The following is a 12,354-nucleotide window of genomic DNA, read 5'->3' on the forward strand; positions in this document are numbered from 1 at the left end:
TGTACCGAGGGGGGTAACACAGAATCAGAGAGCCAGAGTGGACCTATAATGCAGGAGGAGGCAACCTGGACTCAGATGCCTGGGTGCCTATCATGGATTGTTTACTGTGACAAAGCCAGCGGGAAAAGTTTGTAATCTAAGGGATCACAATCCCAAGAGAACACTACCTAACAAGAAAACCCTCATAAAATTAGGAGCAGGGAAACAAAACGGAAAAAATATCCCCTAAAAGTCATTTGTTCCAACATGGAAACTGAAGAAATATGCAAAAGTGAGTCAACATGACTCCGTGAAAACCCTGTAATGTCCCAAGAACATAAACTGAAGACACTGAGTGGATTGAAAAATCAGGAAAGATTTCAGAAACTTAGCTTCAAAAAGTATCACTTATTTCAAAGAAGGCTCCATCAACAACAGATCAACAAAGGACATTAAGTTCAGGAGCTGGATAAAATATCAACACAGAGAATGAGAAATTGGAAAAGAAAATTGAGTTTTTACAAAACAACAATAGAAAGCCCAAGTTCAATTTCCAGCACCCATGTTTGGCAGCTTACAACCATCCATAACTCCAGTTCCTGGGGACCTGACACCCTCTTCTTGTCTCTCAGACACTTACATACATGTGGCCTATTTTTACACACATAAACATCAAATTTAAAAGTAAAAATAAATCTCAATGACTCAATAAATGAAGTAAAAAAAGCAAACCCATAATTACACTAAATATAGCATAATAAATATTATCAGGGACTGAAAATAGGGTAGAGGAAGTATTACATTCAGAAAACATTAAAATAAGAAAATATCAAACATGATCATAACATTCAAGAACTAGAAGATATGACCTAAGAACTAACTATAAAAACCCATATGGAAGAAGAAGGAACAGAAAATAAATTTAATAGAAAAATATCAAATTATTTCCCCAGTCCAAGGAAAGATATTGTGGTGGTTTGAAAAAAAAATGGCCCCCAAGGAGGATGGCATTATTAGGAGGTGTGGCCTTGTTGGAAGAAGTTTGTCACTGTGCGGGTGGGCTTTGGTGTCTCATTTATGCTCAAGCCATACCCAGTGAGACAGAACATGTGCTGTTGCCTCTGGATCAAGATGTAGGACTCTTTAACTACTTCTCCAGCACCATGTCTGCCTGTATGCTGCCATGTCCCACCATAATGATAATTGGTTGAACCTCTGAACTGTAAGCCACCCAAATAGTTATCTTCCTATAAAGTTTCCTATAAGAGTTGCTGTGGTCATGGTGTCTCTTCACAGCAATAGGAACCCTATCTAAGACAGATATTGACATACATTACAAAAGGCATTTAGAACTTCAAAGAGACATGATCCAGAAAGCATATTTCCACATCACATTCTAGTCAAGATGTTAAGACTTCGAACCCAAAGAAACAGTAGTAAAAGTTGCATGACAACTTATGCTGTGTGGGGTGAAGGGAGTACTCCTTCATTGCTGGTGGGAGTGCAAGCCCCTTTGGATATAAGTATGGAGATTTTTCAGAAAATTAGGAAATAATCTTCCTCAAGACTCAGCAATACCACTTTTATGTATATATCCAAAAGATGCTCAATCATGCCACAAAGACATGTGATCAGCTATGTTCATAGCAGCATTGTTTATCATATCCAGAAACTGGAAACATCCTAAATACCTTTCAACCAAAGAATGGATCAGGAAAATGTGATATATTTACACAATGGAGTACTACTACACAGCAGTTAAAAAATAACATCTTGAATTTTACAGGAAAATGGATGGAGCTAGAAAACATCATTTTGAGTCAGGTAACCCAGACCCAGAAAGTCAATTATTTTAAATGTAAAACAAAGAAAACCAGTCCACAAATCACAATCCCAGAGAACATAGACAACAATAAGGACCCTCAGAGAGACATACATAGATCTAATCTATATGAGAAGTAGAAAAAGACAAGATCTCCTGAGTAAATTGGGAGCATGGGAACCTTGGGAGAGGGTTCAAGAAGAGGGAAGAGGTAGGGAGGGGAGCAGAGAAAAATGTAGCGCTTAATATTAATAATAATAGGAAACTGGTTGCTTCTAGAGATGAATATCTGGTTGCTCCTAGAGACAAATACATGAGGTCATTTTCCCAGTGTTTGTTGCTGGTTCAAGATCAAGCTTGAGGCAACTTTGATAGGCATACGCCTCATGCATGAATGGACTCTCTGCACATACTCCCTACCTATCAAGATTCAGCTAACTGTTATTGTTAAGTCTTGAATTTCATTGTCATTTTTTTTGCCTGGAAACCCACACCAACTTAGAACTATGTACATGGACAAGCATTACTCACTGGCCAGTCAATGTGACCTCCCTAGCCTAAGAGAAACTGTGTGACTTATCTTGTGTTATGCGAATGGGTTGTGCCCTGAAATGTGACATATAATTGTCCAGAGTTGGGCTGTGAGAGCAGAGGTATATAAAGCTATGTACAGAGCTGCTGTGCAAAGAACTGGGCAGAGGTGGGAATGTGGGTATCAATCAATGTGTGTGTGTGTGTGTGTGTGTGTACGTGTATGCGTATGTGTGCACTTAGTGAGAAATGTAGCTAAATGGGCAGAGAAACAAGTGTGAGGGAAAAGTAGGAGAGATGAGTGAGATGTGGTTGTTTAAAGAAGTGTGAAGGTATGTAGCTGTGTGGAGAATGTGTAGAGAATGTAACTGTATGAAAATATAGATGTAACTGCGTATAGAGATGTGTGGCTGTGTAGAAGATAGATGTAGCTGGGGAAAAAGATGTAACTATGTTAAAAAAAGACTATATATATATACATATATATATATAGTATAGAGAGACTGTCAGGAAAGAGATTATTCAAGCAAAAGAGAAAGTTGCCATCAGGAAACATGTGTTTGTTCCATTTTTCTTAGGTTACCATCAGAAAATATGTGTTTCCTTATTTACCCTCTCCCTGAAGATAAAAAAGTCTAGCCCTTGCCATATTTGTGGATTTTTTTTTATTTTTGCATACCCTGGTGCTGACTGGAGGTCAGCTTTCCCTGTTAGTGATAATGATTCTTTTGTCAGGTAAGACTACCCCATGGGTGTTCTTAAAGCCAGAAAGTAAGTTCTTTATTGCCAGCTTGCAACTGCATGGGGAACTTGCCCAATTCATGCAACACTTAGCCTTATAACCCTGTGTCTTTTATGTTCCTCAGCCATGAAGAGGGTGGCCAGAGTTTCTGGCAATCATATCAGGTCAGCTGTTGGTTGTAAAAGACAATCTTTTTTTTTTTTTGCACAAAATCTTACAAGCAATTTTTTTTATTTATTTTTATTGAGCTCTACATTTTTCTCTGCTCCCTTCCCTGCCTTTTCCCTTCCCTTCAGCCCTCCCCCAAGGTTCTCATGCTCCCAATTTACTCAGAAGATCTTGTCTTNTTTACTAGTAAAAGACAATCTTAAAGAGACTACTAAGGAGATTATGAGACTTTTCAAAGAATGGGAGGTTCTGGGTTTTCCAATTATTCAAATTATTGGTTGTGAAGAAGACATAAACCATGAAAGTGATAGGGATGGAACTTTGGGTCTTGAGCCCTCTAGGGCCACCTCCCTTAGAGGGAGGATGAAAGCTTCCTTTGCTCCAGGGAAATTCCTCCCAGAATCCCTATAGCTAGAGCCACTCTGAATGTGGGGAGGGAAGGGGGGCTGAGATAAAAGATATTATCACTACCTTCTCTTAAGCACTCACTGCCAGGGGAACTATTCCCTTGCCCCCAGAGATGGCTAGGGTTCACACGAGGGCAAATGGAGGGGGGAAGTCAATGTATTTTGGCAGGGAGGAGAGAACAGGTAGAGTTTCTCTATGCAGCTTGGACCGAATCAAAAGAATTTGGGTACCTGAAAGAGGGCATGAGTCTTAAGCCAGGCTGGGTTGTAGTATGAGCAGCGGGCTGCTTCCCACTGCCCGGCTCCCGCATGGCCAGCTTTACCCAAAATAATTACATGGAAACTGTATTCTTTTAAACACTGGCTGCCCATTAGTTTTAGCCTCTTATTGGCTAATTCTCACTCACATCTTGCTTAACCCATTTCTAATAATCTGTGTAACACCACGAGGTGGTGGTTTACCGGTAAGGTCTTAACCTGCATCCATCTTGGAGAGGAGAGCTATGGCGACTGTTTGAATCTGCTTCTTTTTCCCAGCATTTTGTTCTGTTTACTCCGCCTACCTAATTTTCTGTCCTATCAGGGCCAAGGCAGTTTCTTTATTAACCAATGAAAATAACACATAGACCCTCCTCCATCACTGGGTGGGTCTTGGACCAGAGAAACTCATTGCTTAATATAGGGAAAATGGTTGGGATGACTGAGGTCCAGATGGCCCTAACTGTCTGGTGGTTCAGAAATCCTTCACTGCATTACAGTCTCCAAAGAAGGTCCAATTAATTTCACCAAAGGTCTGTCATTTTCTAGGTGAGAGGAAGACACAATATTAATCTTCATCTAGAAAGCTCTCCTTGAAGTGTTTTGATATGCATGTTGATGGTTTCTTGGAACTGTTCACCCCTTCTCATTTTAGATGTTTCCCCAATCAACAGAACTGACAAAAACTTGCATAGAGACACTTAGTAAGGCAAATAGTAAAGACAACCAGAGGTAGCCACATAGTGTAAACCAAGAGGGTCTAGTTATAGCTAATGTGGATCCAGACACTGAACTAGGACTTCATCTGTCCTTTCCTAAGTGTTATATTCAGAAAGCACCATAAATGGACTTACCTCTGGAGAGGACAGAGTCAGGTGACTTTCCACATTTTCCCATTTTAGGATCCTCTGGGGCATTAGGACTAGAGGTGAGAGAAGTTTGTGGGACCCTGGAATGTCTTAGGCTGTGCACCCATAGGAACTCCCCATTTTCTGTGCTATTACCCCAGAGGGCATCCAAGACCCCTGTTGTCTTGGCATCTCAGTCTCCAGTGATCTGGCTGAGGCCTCCAGAACATAGTGAAGTAAGTCCATAGAGACTACCATGCAAACACACTTAACACTGAAAAGAAAGTCTTTATTGCCAGGTGGAAGCTGAATGTGAACTTGCCCAAATCAGGTATCCGTTAGCCTTACAGCCCTTTTTCTTATATGCAAAAAAAAAAAAAAAAAAAACCAAAACAAAATAAAGAAACAACAACAACACATCCTGGTTGTCACATGTCAGTTAGTAAAAAATGGAACTATAGAGGAAAAAATAGAAGGAAAAAGAAGAAAAAAGAAACCAACCAACCAAACAAACAAAGAAATCAAATTAAGTACATTTAGAGACTTTTCTGGAACTATAGACTATATCTTTGATGGAGTAGGTCTTTGTTCCCATTTTGGTGGATATAAGGTCAGAATGGTGTTGATAACATGGAGTCAGTTGGACTAAGGTCTGGTGGCCTCTTACAGTTCTTTACTTAGTAATAGAAAACATCCAGGTCTTTCAAATACTTGCAGCAAAAGCAACAGGATAGACGATTAATGTATGAAATCAGTAGCCTTTCTGTGTAGTTTTTATGTATTTGCTGAACAAGAATTCATATAATACAATACATAATAACTACTAAAATACCTGGAAATAGATTTAAACAGGGAAGCGAAAGACCTCCACCGTAAAAAAACACAAAACACTGATGAAAGTAATTGAAGTAGACACAAAAAGATGGAAAGACTTTCTGTGTCCATGGATTGATAGAATTAATCTTGTTAAAGTGGCTATACTGCCCTTAGCCATTTGCAGGCGAATATAATCCCCATTGCATTTCCAATGGCTTAATCACATTCTTCACAGAACCAGAAAGAACAATCCTAAAGTGCACATGGAAACACAAAAGATATCCAAAGCAATTTAATGGAAAGAATAAAAGCTATAAGACTCAAAATTCTTGATTTCAAAAAACATACTCCAGAGTCTCTTGGTAGCCACAAAATTTGGGTACAGAAAGTCACACATACTAGTTTAACAGAATAGAGGACTGAGAAGTAAACTCTTGAATTCACAGCCAGCTTATTCTTGACAAAGATGTCAAGAATAAATCTTGCTGAAGCCTTTCAGTGAATGGTGCTGAGAAAACTAGTATATACGTGGAAGGCAAAATGGGCTTCTTCTCATTCTAGAATAGTCATCTTAAAATATACCAAAAGACTCAGAGACTTAAATGGTAAGACCTGAAATACTGGGAGAAAATATAGGGACAGAAAAATATTCATACAGGCCTTGAGTTTGAGGCTAGTACCTTCAAGGCACAGACAAACAATTAAAAAATTAACAGATTATGCTCACCAAAACTGACAGGCACAGACAAACAATTAAAAAATTAATAGATTATGCTCACCCAAACTCACAGGCTTTGGCTTGATAAAAGAAGCAGCAGAGTGAAGGGATAACCTATAGAATGAAAGAAAACATCTTTCATCCTTCATCTAACAGAAGATTAATAGCAAAAATATACAAGGACTCAAAAACAATTTAAGACACTCACACAGTCAACACACTCATACTCATACCAGAGATATCTATATACTCTCACCCTCAGACTGATTATACTAACATACTCAGACATACCCACACATTCACAGAAACAGAAACACTTTTTCACGATACTCCTACACAGTCACAAACTCAGATTGACACACATTCACAGCGCTCGCATACATGCTCACATACTCTCATTGACACCATACTCATGCACACATTAGTTTGTCTCTCACTTACACACTCAAACATTCTCACACTCACACCTTCACACTCACAGACACTCATATACTGACATGGTAGCATGTATACCCACAATCTCACAAGCACACTTGAACATATACTTTCACCCACTCACATGTAAGAACACTAAAGTTAAAATTGCTTCACTAGAGAAATAAAAATAAAATATATCCATCCTCCTAAAGTCTCAACAATCAAACCAGGTACAATTCCAACCACTTTTACTCTGGGAAATCAATGACTTTATTAGGCTTACTAAGAGAGCAATGGGTGATGTGTCATGGGTAGGAACATGAGTGGCTTAAAGTAGCCATATTGGAAAGTCTACATCCTATGTACATGATGACTCTTCCATGGCTGTGTAGTTGTGTTCTCCTCCTTTAGCCCTTCTCCTATGTAGTTAAGCACCTCTCCGAGGCCTTGTACAGTTACGGGAGAATTGTGTACAACTGATGGAGAGGAGTGGCCAGATTCTCGTGTGAGGGTCCCATGACCATTCCTAGCACTCCTTTTATATAGGTCAACTAGCCTAGCTATTAACAGATACAACTGATACGATGAAGATGGGGCAGTTTGGCTTGGAGGATAGTCTTGTATCAACAACACATACTTACCACAGTATATGGTTGTAGCCACTTAGACACAAAGAGGTGAATGCCAATGCTATCTATCTATGGACTGAGTGTCCCCTTTTGAATGTCTGTTAAAACTGAATTGGCATTGTGACAGTAAAACTGTGGAACTCTTGAAAGGAGATTAGGCCACGGGAACCCCTCCATCATGAATAGATTAATATAGAAATTGTGGGAAAGAGTCAGTTATTGTGGAAGCTAAGCCCCTTTCCCATTGTGCCTTTGTGTATTAATTTCCCCTTGAATCATGGAGTGATACAGCATGTAGCATCATATACGACACTTGTGTAGTATTATGCTTCCAAGCCTCCAGGACCATGAGACAAATACATCTACATTTTTATTCATCACATAACTCATTCATTGTTCTAGTTTATTTCCTATTGGTTATGATAAATACTATGACCAAGAAGAAAAGGATTAGTTCATCCTATAGCTTCCAACTCATAGTTCATCATCAAGGAAATTCAGGGCAGGAACTGAAGCAGGAACAATCCACAATAGAACACTAGTTACTGGCTTGTTCCCTTGGCTTGGTCAGCTATCTTTTTTGTACAGTTCATGTTCACCAGCCAGTGGACAGCAACACCCACAATAGTCTAGGCTCACCTTCATCAATTATTAATTAAGGAAATGCCTCACAGACATGGTCATAAGTCAATTTGATTGGGTCAACACTCCATTTGATACTCGATAACTGGGCTCTGTTAAGTTGACAACGTGTAAAGTACCCAGTCAATTTTGCTTTAACTCAAACCTCTACTGTGCTCAGACATTTACTTTGTCTCTGGAGATACCAACCACTTTATTCATACACAGTGGGATGATAAATCCTTTGTATTTAAAGATCTGTTTCCTGTAGTTAAATTTTATTTGTATTCTAATAAATAAAGCTTGTCTGAAGATCAGAGTGGAAAGCTAAGCCATTAGAAAACAGGGAGTGGTGGCACACACCTTTAATCCTAGGAATCCAGAGACAGAGGCAGATGGACATCTGTGAGTTCAAGTCTACACAAGATCGATCCAGAAATAGATCCAGGTGGTGGTAGCTCTTATCTGTAATCCTAGTGTTTGGGAGTCACACACTAGGGAGGTAGAGACAGGAGTCGTATGGCTGAGCCGAGAGAGGAATATAAAGATGAAGAGACAGGAACTCGCTGGTGTTTGGAGTCTGAGGTTTGGTGGAGACAGTGCAGTTTAGGCAGTCTGAGGTTTGGTAGAGGTAAATGGTCACTCTAGTGGCTTACTGCTCTGCTTTAACATTAACCCCTAAAATAAACTACCCAGTCAATAGGAACAGACACAGGACTAAGGGCATTGGAAAGAGAATGGAACACCTGGAATGGTGAAAGCAGCATCAACAAAACTCTATAACTAGCAGGGGATGAGCTGTGGCAGAATTTGAGAGTGGGGATTTGAGTCAAACATGTCATAGTTAAAATCTTGAGTCTCCTAAATAATAATTGTGAGACCTTCAACAAGCCAATTAACTCAGTGTCATCGAACCTTGATTTGTCTCCAAAATATGATAATAGTGGCAATCTTGAGGCTTGTGAAAGTTTGAGAGATGGTGTGAAGTTCATCAAGAGTATTAAGCATTCAAAGGAAATCGGTGAGAATTTATAGGGAGAAAAGTAGGAGGGCAGAGAGTCTAGTTGTCTTAATAATGTAGGAACCACATAGAGGATGAGTAGAAGCAATACAGTTTTGTGTGGATGGGATGTTTCAGAGATCAGCCTAATTTAAATCTGATTGCAGGGATACGTACCTTTTCTAAAGCAGGGGAGGCTTCTAGCAACCAGACTACATTTTATAGCACTACTGGGCATCTGTGCAAGTCATTTATAGTTTTTACGAGTCTTGATAGATTTGGAACACTTTGTTTTGCACTTGAATACAAAATGCACCCCCTCTAAGAAGTGCTGTGAAATACGACTGGAGAAATCCCTGATATTGTTTATACTGCGGCGGGGATGTAGAACATGACGAATGAGAGTAATAGCTGGTAACCAATATTAGATCATGATGACAAGGAAATTCATTGTGGGGAACTTTCCTATAAAGAACGGATAGTACTATCAATCCATTCTCACAGTCAGAAAGTTACTTTTTGAGAAATTACCCCTTCCACTTCTCCTTTGCCTTTTCATGGTGCTGTGATTTGATTTAATGCCTTCCTCTCGATGCCTGCTTTTGCAAAAAGTGCCTTTCACGTTTCCAATGCCATGACACTCATTGATGATTATTAATTCAGACTGCTGGGGTCTGCTGCAGTTTTTATTAGGCCTCGTGATAAATTTTATATTTGTGTATTTTTTTGATGGTGTTGTTTGCCTATGAAATAAGCATGAGTTTCACAGTGGCTTTTGGCTATGGGTTCTCACTAGTGCAATGTAAGAGTTTAAAATAGACTCCGTCTAGCTTTGACCTCCCCTGTCCCATTTATTTGTAGGGTTTTCATGGCATTGGAATTGGGATGAATATGATCTGGTGGACAGCTGTGGTTTCCCACTCTTTTTTTTTTCTTTCAAAACTTTTTCTTGCTTTGCAAATGGGGACCAAGGCTCTTCACTAGTCCATGATTTTATGGTAGTATTAGCCTTGATCCCTCAGCTCCACCTCAGCAGGGTGTGCTATTCATTTGATCTTTAGTCCGCCTTTCCCCAGGCACAGAGATTGCTTTAGAGATTGGTGTTTCCACTTATTCACTCAGCCGTATTTACAGACTATCTACTACATGTTAGGTACAGCTTTTTATTGTGGATATAATCGTGAGAAATAAAATCTTTGTGCTTATAGAATCTTCTTTCTAGTTTGAGAAAGCAATTCAAAAGCGAGTAAAAAGAAATAAGATGTCAGGCAATGACATAGCCACACTTTTTTTTTTTGGCAATATAACGGTTGTCTAAAGAGGAAGGAGTATCCTTCTGTATCCTAGTGACTTGTTGGTGAGCAGGCTATAGATAGATGTGGTGGGGGCTGGAGAGATGGCTCAGTGGTTAAGACCACTGCCTGTTCTTCCAAAGGTCCTGAGTTCAATTCCCAGCAACCATCTGTAATGGGGTCTGGTGCCCTCTTCTGGCCTACAGGCATACATGCAGACAGAATACTAGAATACTATATACATAATAAATAAATAAATCTTAAAAAAAGAAAGAAAGATGTGGCGGTACAAAGAAATTTTCTGTGGTCTCATTTTAACAATATATTTTAAATCAGTCTTTGAAATTCAACACAATGTATTTCGAACATATTCACTGCACCTCCCTAACTCCTCTCATAATGATGCTCTTCACTTTGCTACTTTGCCCCACACAACTTTGAGATTATCCTACTTCCTTTCTTCTTATTTTTCATTATCATCCTCATTGAATCCAGCTTGTGTTTGTTGCCTAGTTAGTCTTGGGAGTGGGGCCTGCCCCAGTATGTGGTTGACCCGACAGGTGTCACATCATTAAAGAAAACTTGGAGTACCATGGAAGAGGAGGCAGAAAGATTATAGGAGTCAGTGGGGATGGAGGACATCAGGAGAACACAATCCACTGAATTAACCAAGAAGGGCATGTATGGGGCTCACAGAGACTGAAGTGGCAAGCATAGGGCCTGCAGGGATCTGTACCAGGTGTATCTGTTTTAGCTGTGTTTTTGTGGGACTAACTGTGGAAGTGGTATATCTTTTGCCTGCTCTTGGGACTCTTTTCCTCCTGTTGGGTTGCCTTGTCAAGCCTCAATGGAAGGGCATTGTCTTGTCTTATTGCATCTTGTTTTGTCATGTTTGGTTTGGTTGTTATCTCTTGGAGGCCTGCTCTTTTCTGAAGGGGCAGAGGGAGAGCAAATATGGTGGGAGTCTCTGGGAGGAGTAGAGGGAGGGGAAACTGTGATTGGGATGTATTATATAAGAGAACAATCTATTTTCAATTAAAAATAAAACCAACTCTCCCCCTCCCAGCAATTGTCAAATTCCAGTACCTTATCAGCTAGAAGTGAGATTTTGTGTCTACCCTATTATTTTGCCTTTTGCATTAGATCACCATATTCCAGGTATCTGGTTGGATGACAGTAGGCAGATATATGGAAGAGTACCAGCTGCATCTGGGAATCCAGCCTAGTCCAGCCAAGCTAAGTTTGGGAAAATGTCAAATTACTTGTGTGCCTAGGGATAAGAAAGAAACTTACTTTTGTGACCTACTGTGTTTAGGGCATGTTTATTACCCAGCTGCATTGCAGCAAAAGCTTACACATGCACTCAGTAAATACAGTTGTCTGAAAAGGACAATTTCTGTGCAAGATGTTGAGGTGAGAAGCAAAAGAAATAGTTTTCAGTCTGCCCATTTTCAGAGGGAAATAGTAAGAAAAAACAAATTAACAGCAATGACAAAGACAAATGTCCTTGGAAAAGAAAGAACCCAACAGAAATATTGTTGAATAAGTATTGTATAATGGTATAATACTTATAATAATACATATATTATGAATATTCATGAAAAATAAAATAAAGTGATCTTGAAAATGAAGTAAAGTACTATATGGTAAGACTATTTTGAGTGTCCTGGACCTGTCTTGATAGGTCCATGTGGCTATTTTCCCAATAATTTACCTGAACTGCCATTTGCAAATATTTTATTTCATTAAAAAGCAGAGTTGTAGCTTTGTACGGTAGAGCAGGTCAGTAACCTGGCACTTAGGAGGCTGAGAAGGGAGGAAAGTAAGTTCAAGGCTATCTCTCTCTATATTACTTTTATGTACCCACACCCCAAATGTGTGGGATAAGCAACTTAAGAGAAGGAGAACTTCTTGGGTCCATAGTTTTGAGGAAATAGTACACTGTGGCAGGGAAGGCATGATCATATGATGGCAGGATATGGTGGGCTGTGAATCAGGAAGTAGAAACGCAGAAAGCAGAAACCTGGATGGAAGCAGGTCCTTGTGTATGACCTTCAAGGTCTATCCTCATGTGTAATGATGAGGCAGATGAGACAAGCAGGCCTG

This window comes from Alexandromys fortis, unplaced genomic scaffold, assembly GCF_014885135.2.
Source record: "Alexandromys fortis isolate MF-2015 unplaced genomic scaffold, M_Fortis_MF-2015_v1.1 scaffold_234, whole genome shotgun sequence".
Classification (NCBI taxonomy): domain Eukaryota; kingdom Metazoa; phylum Chordata; class Mammalia; order Rodentia; family Cricetidae; genus Alexandromys; species Alexandromys fortis.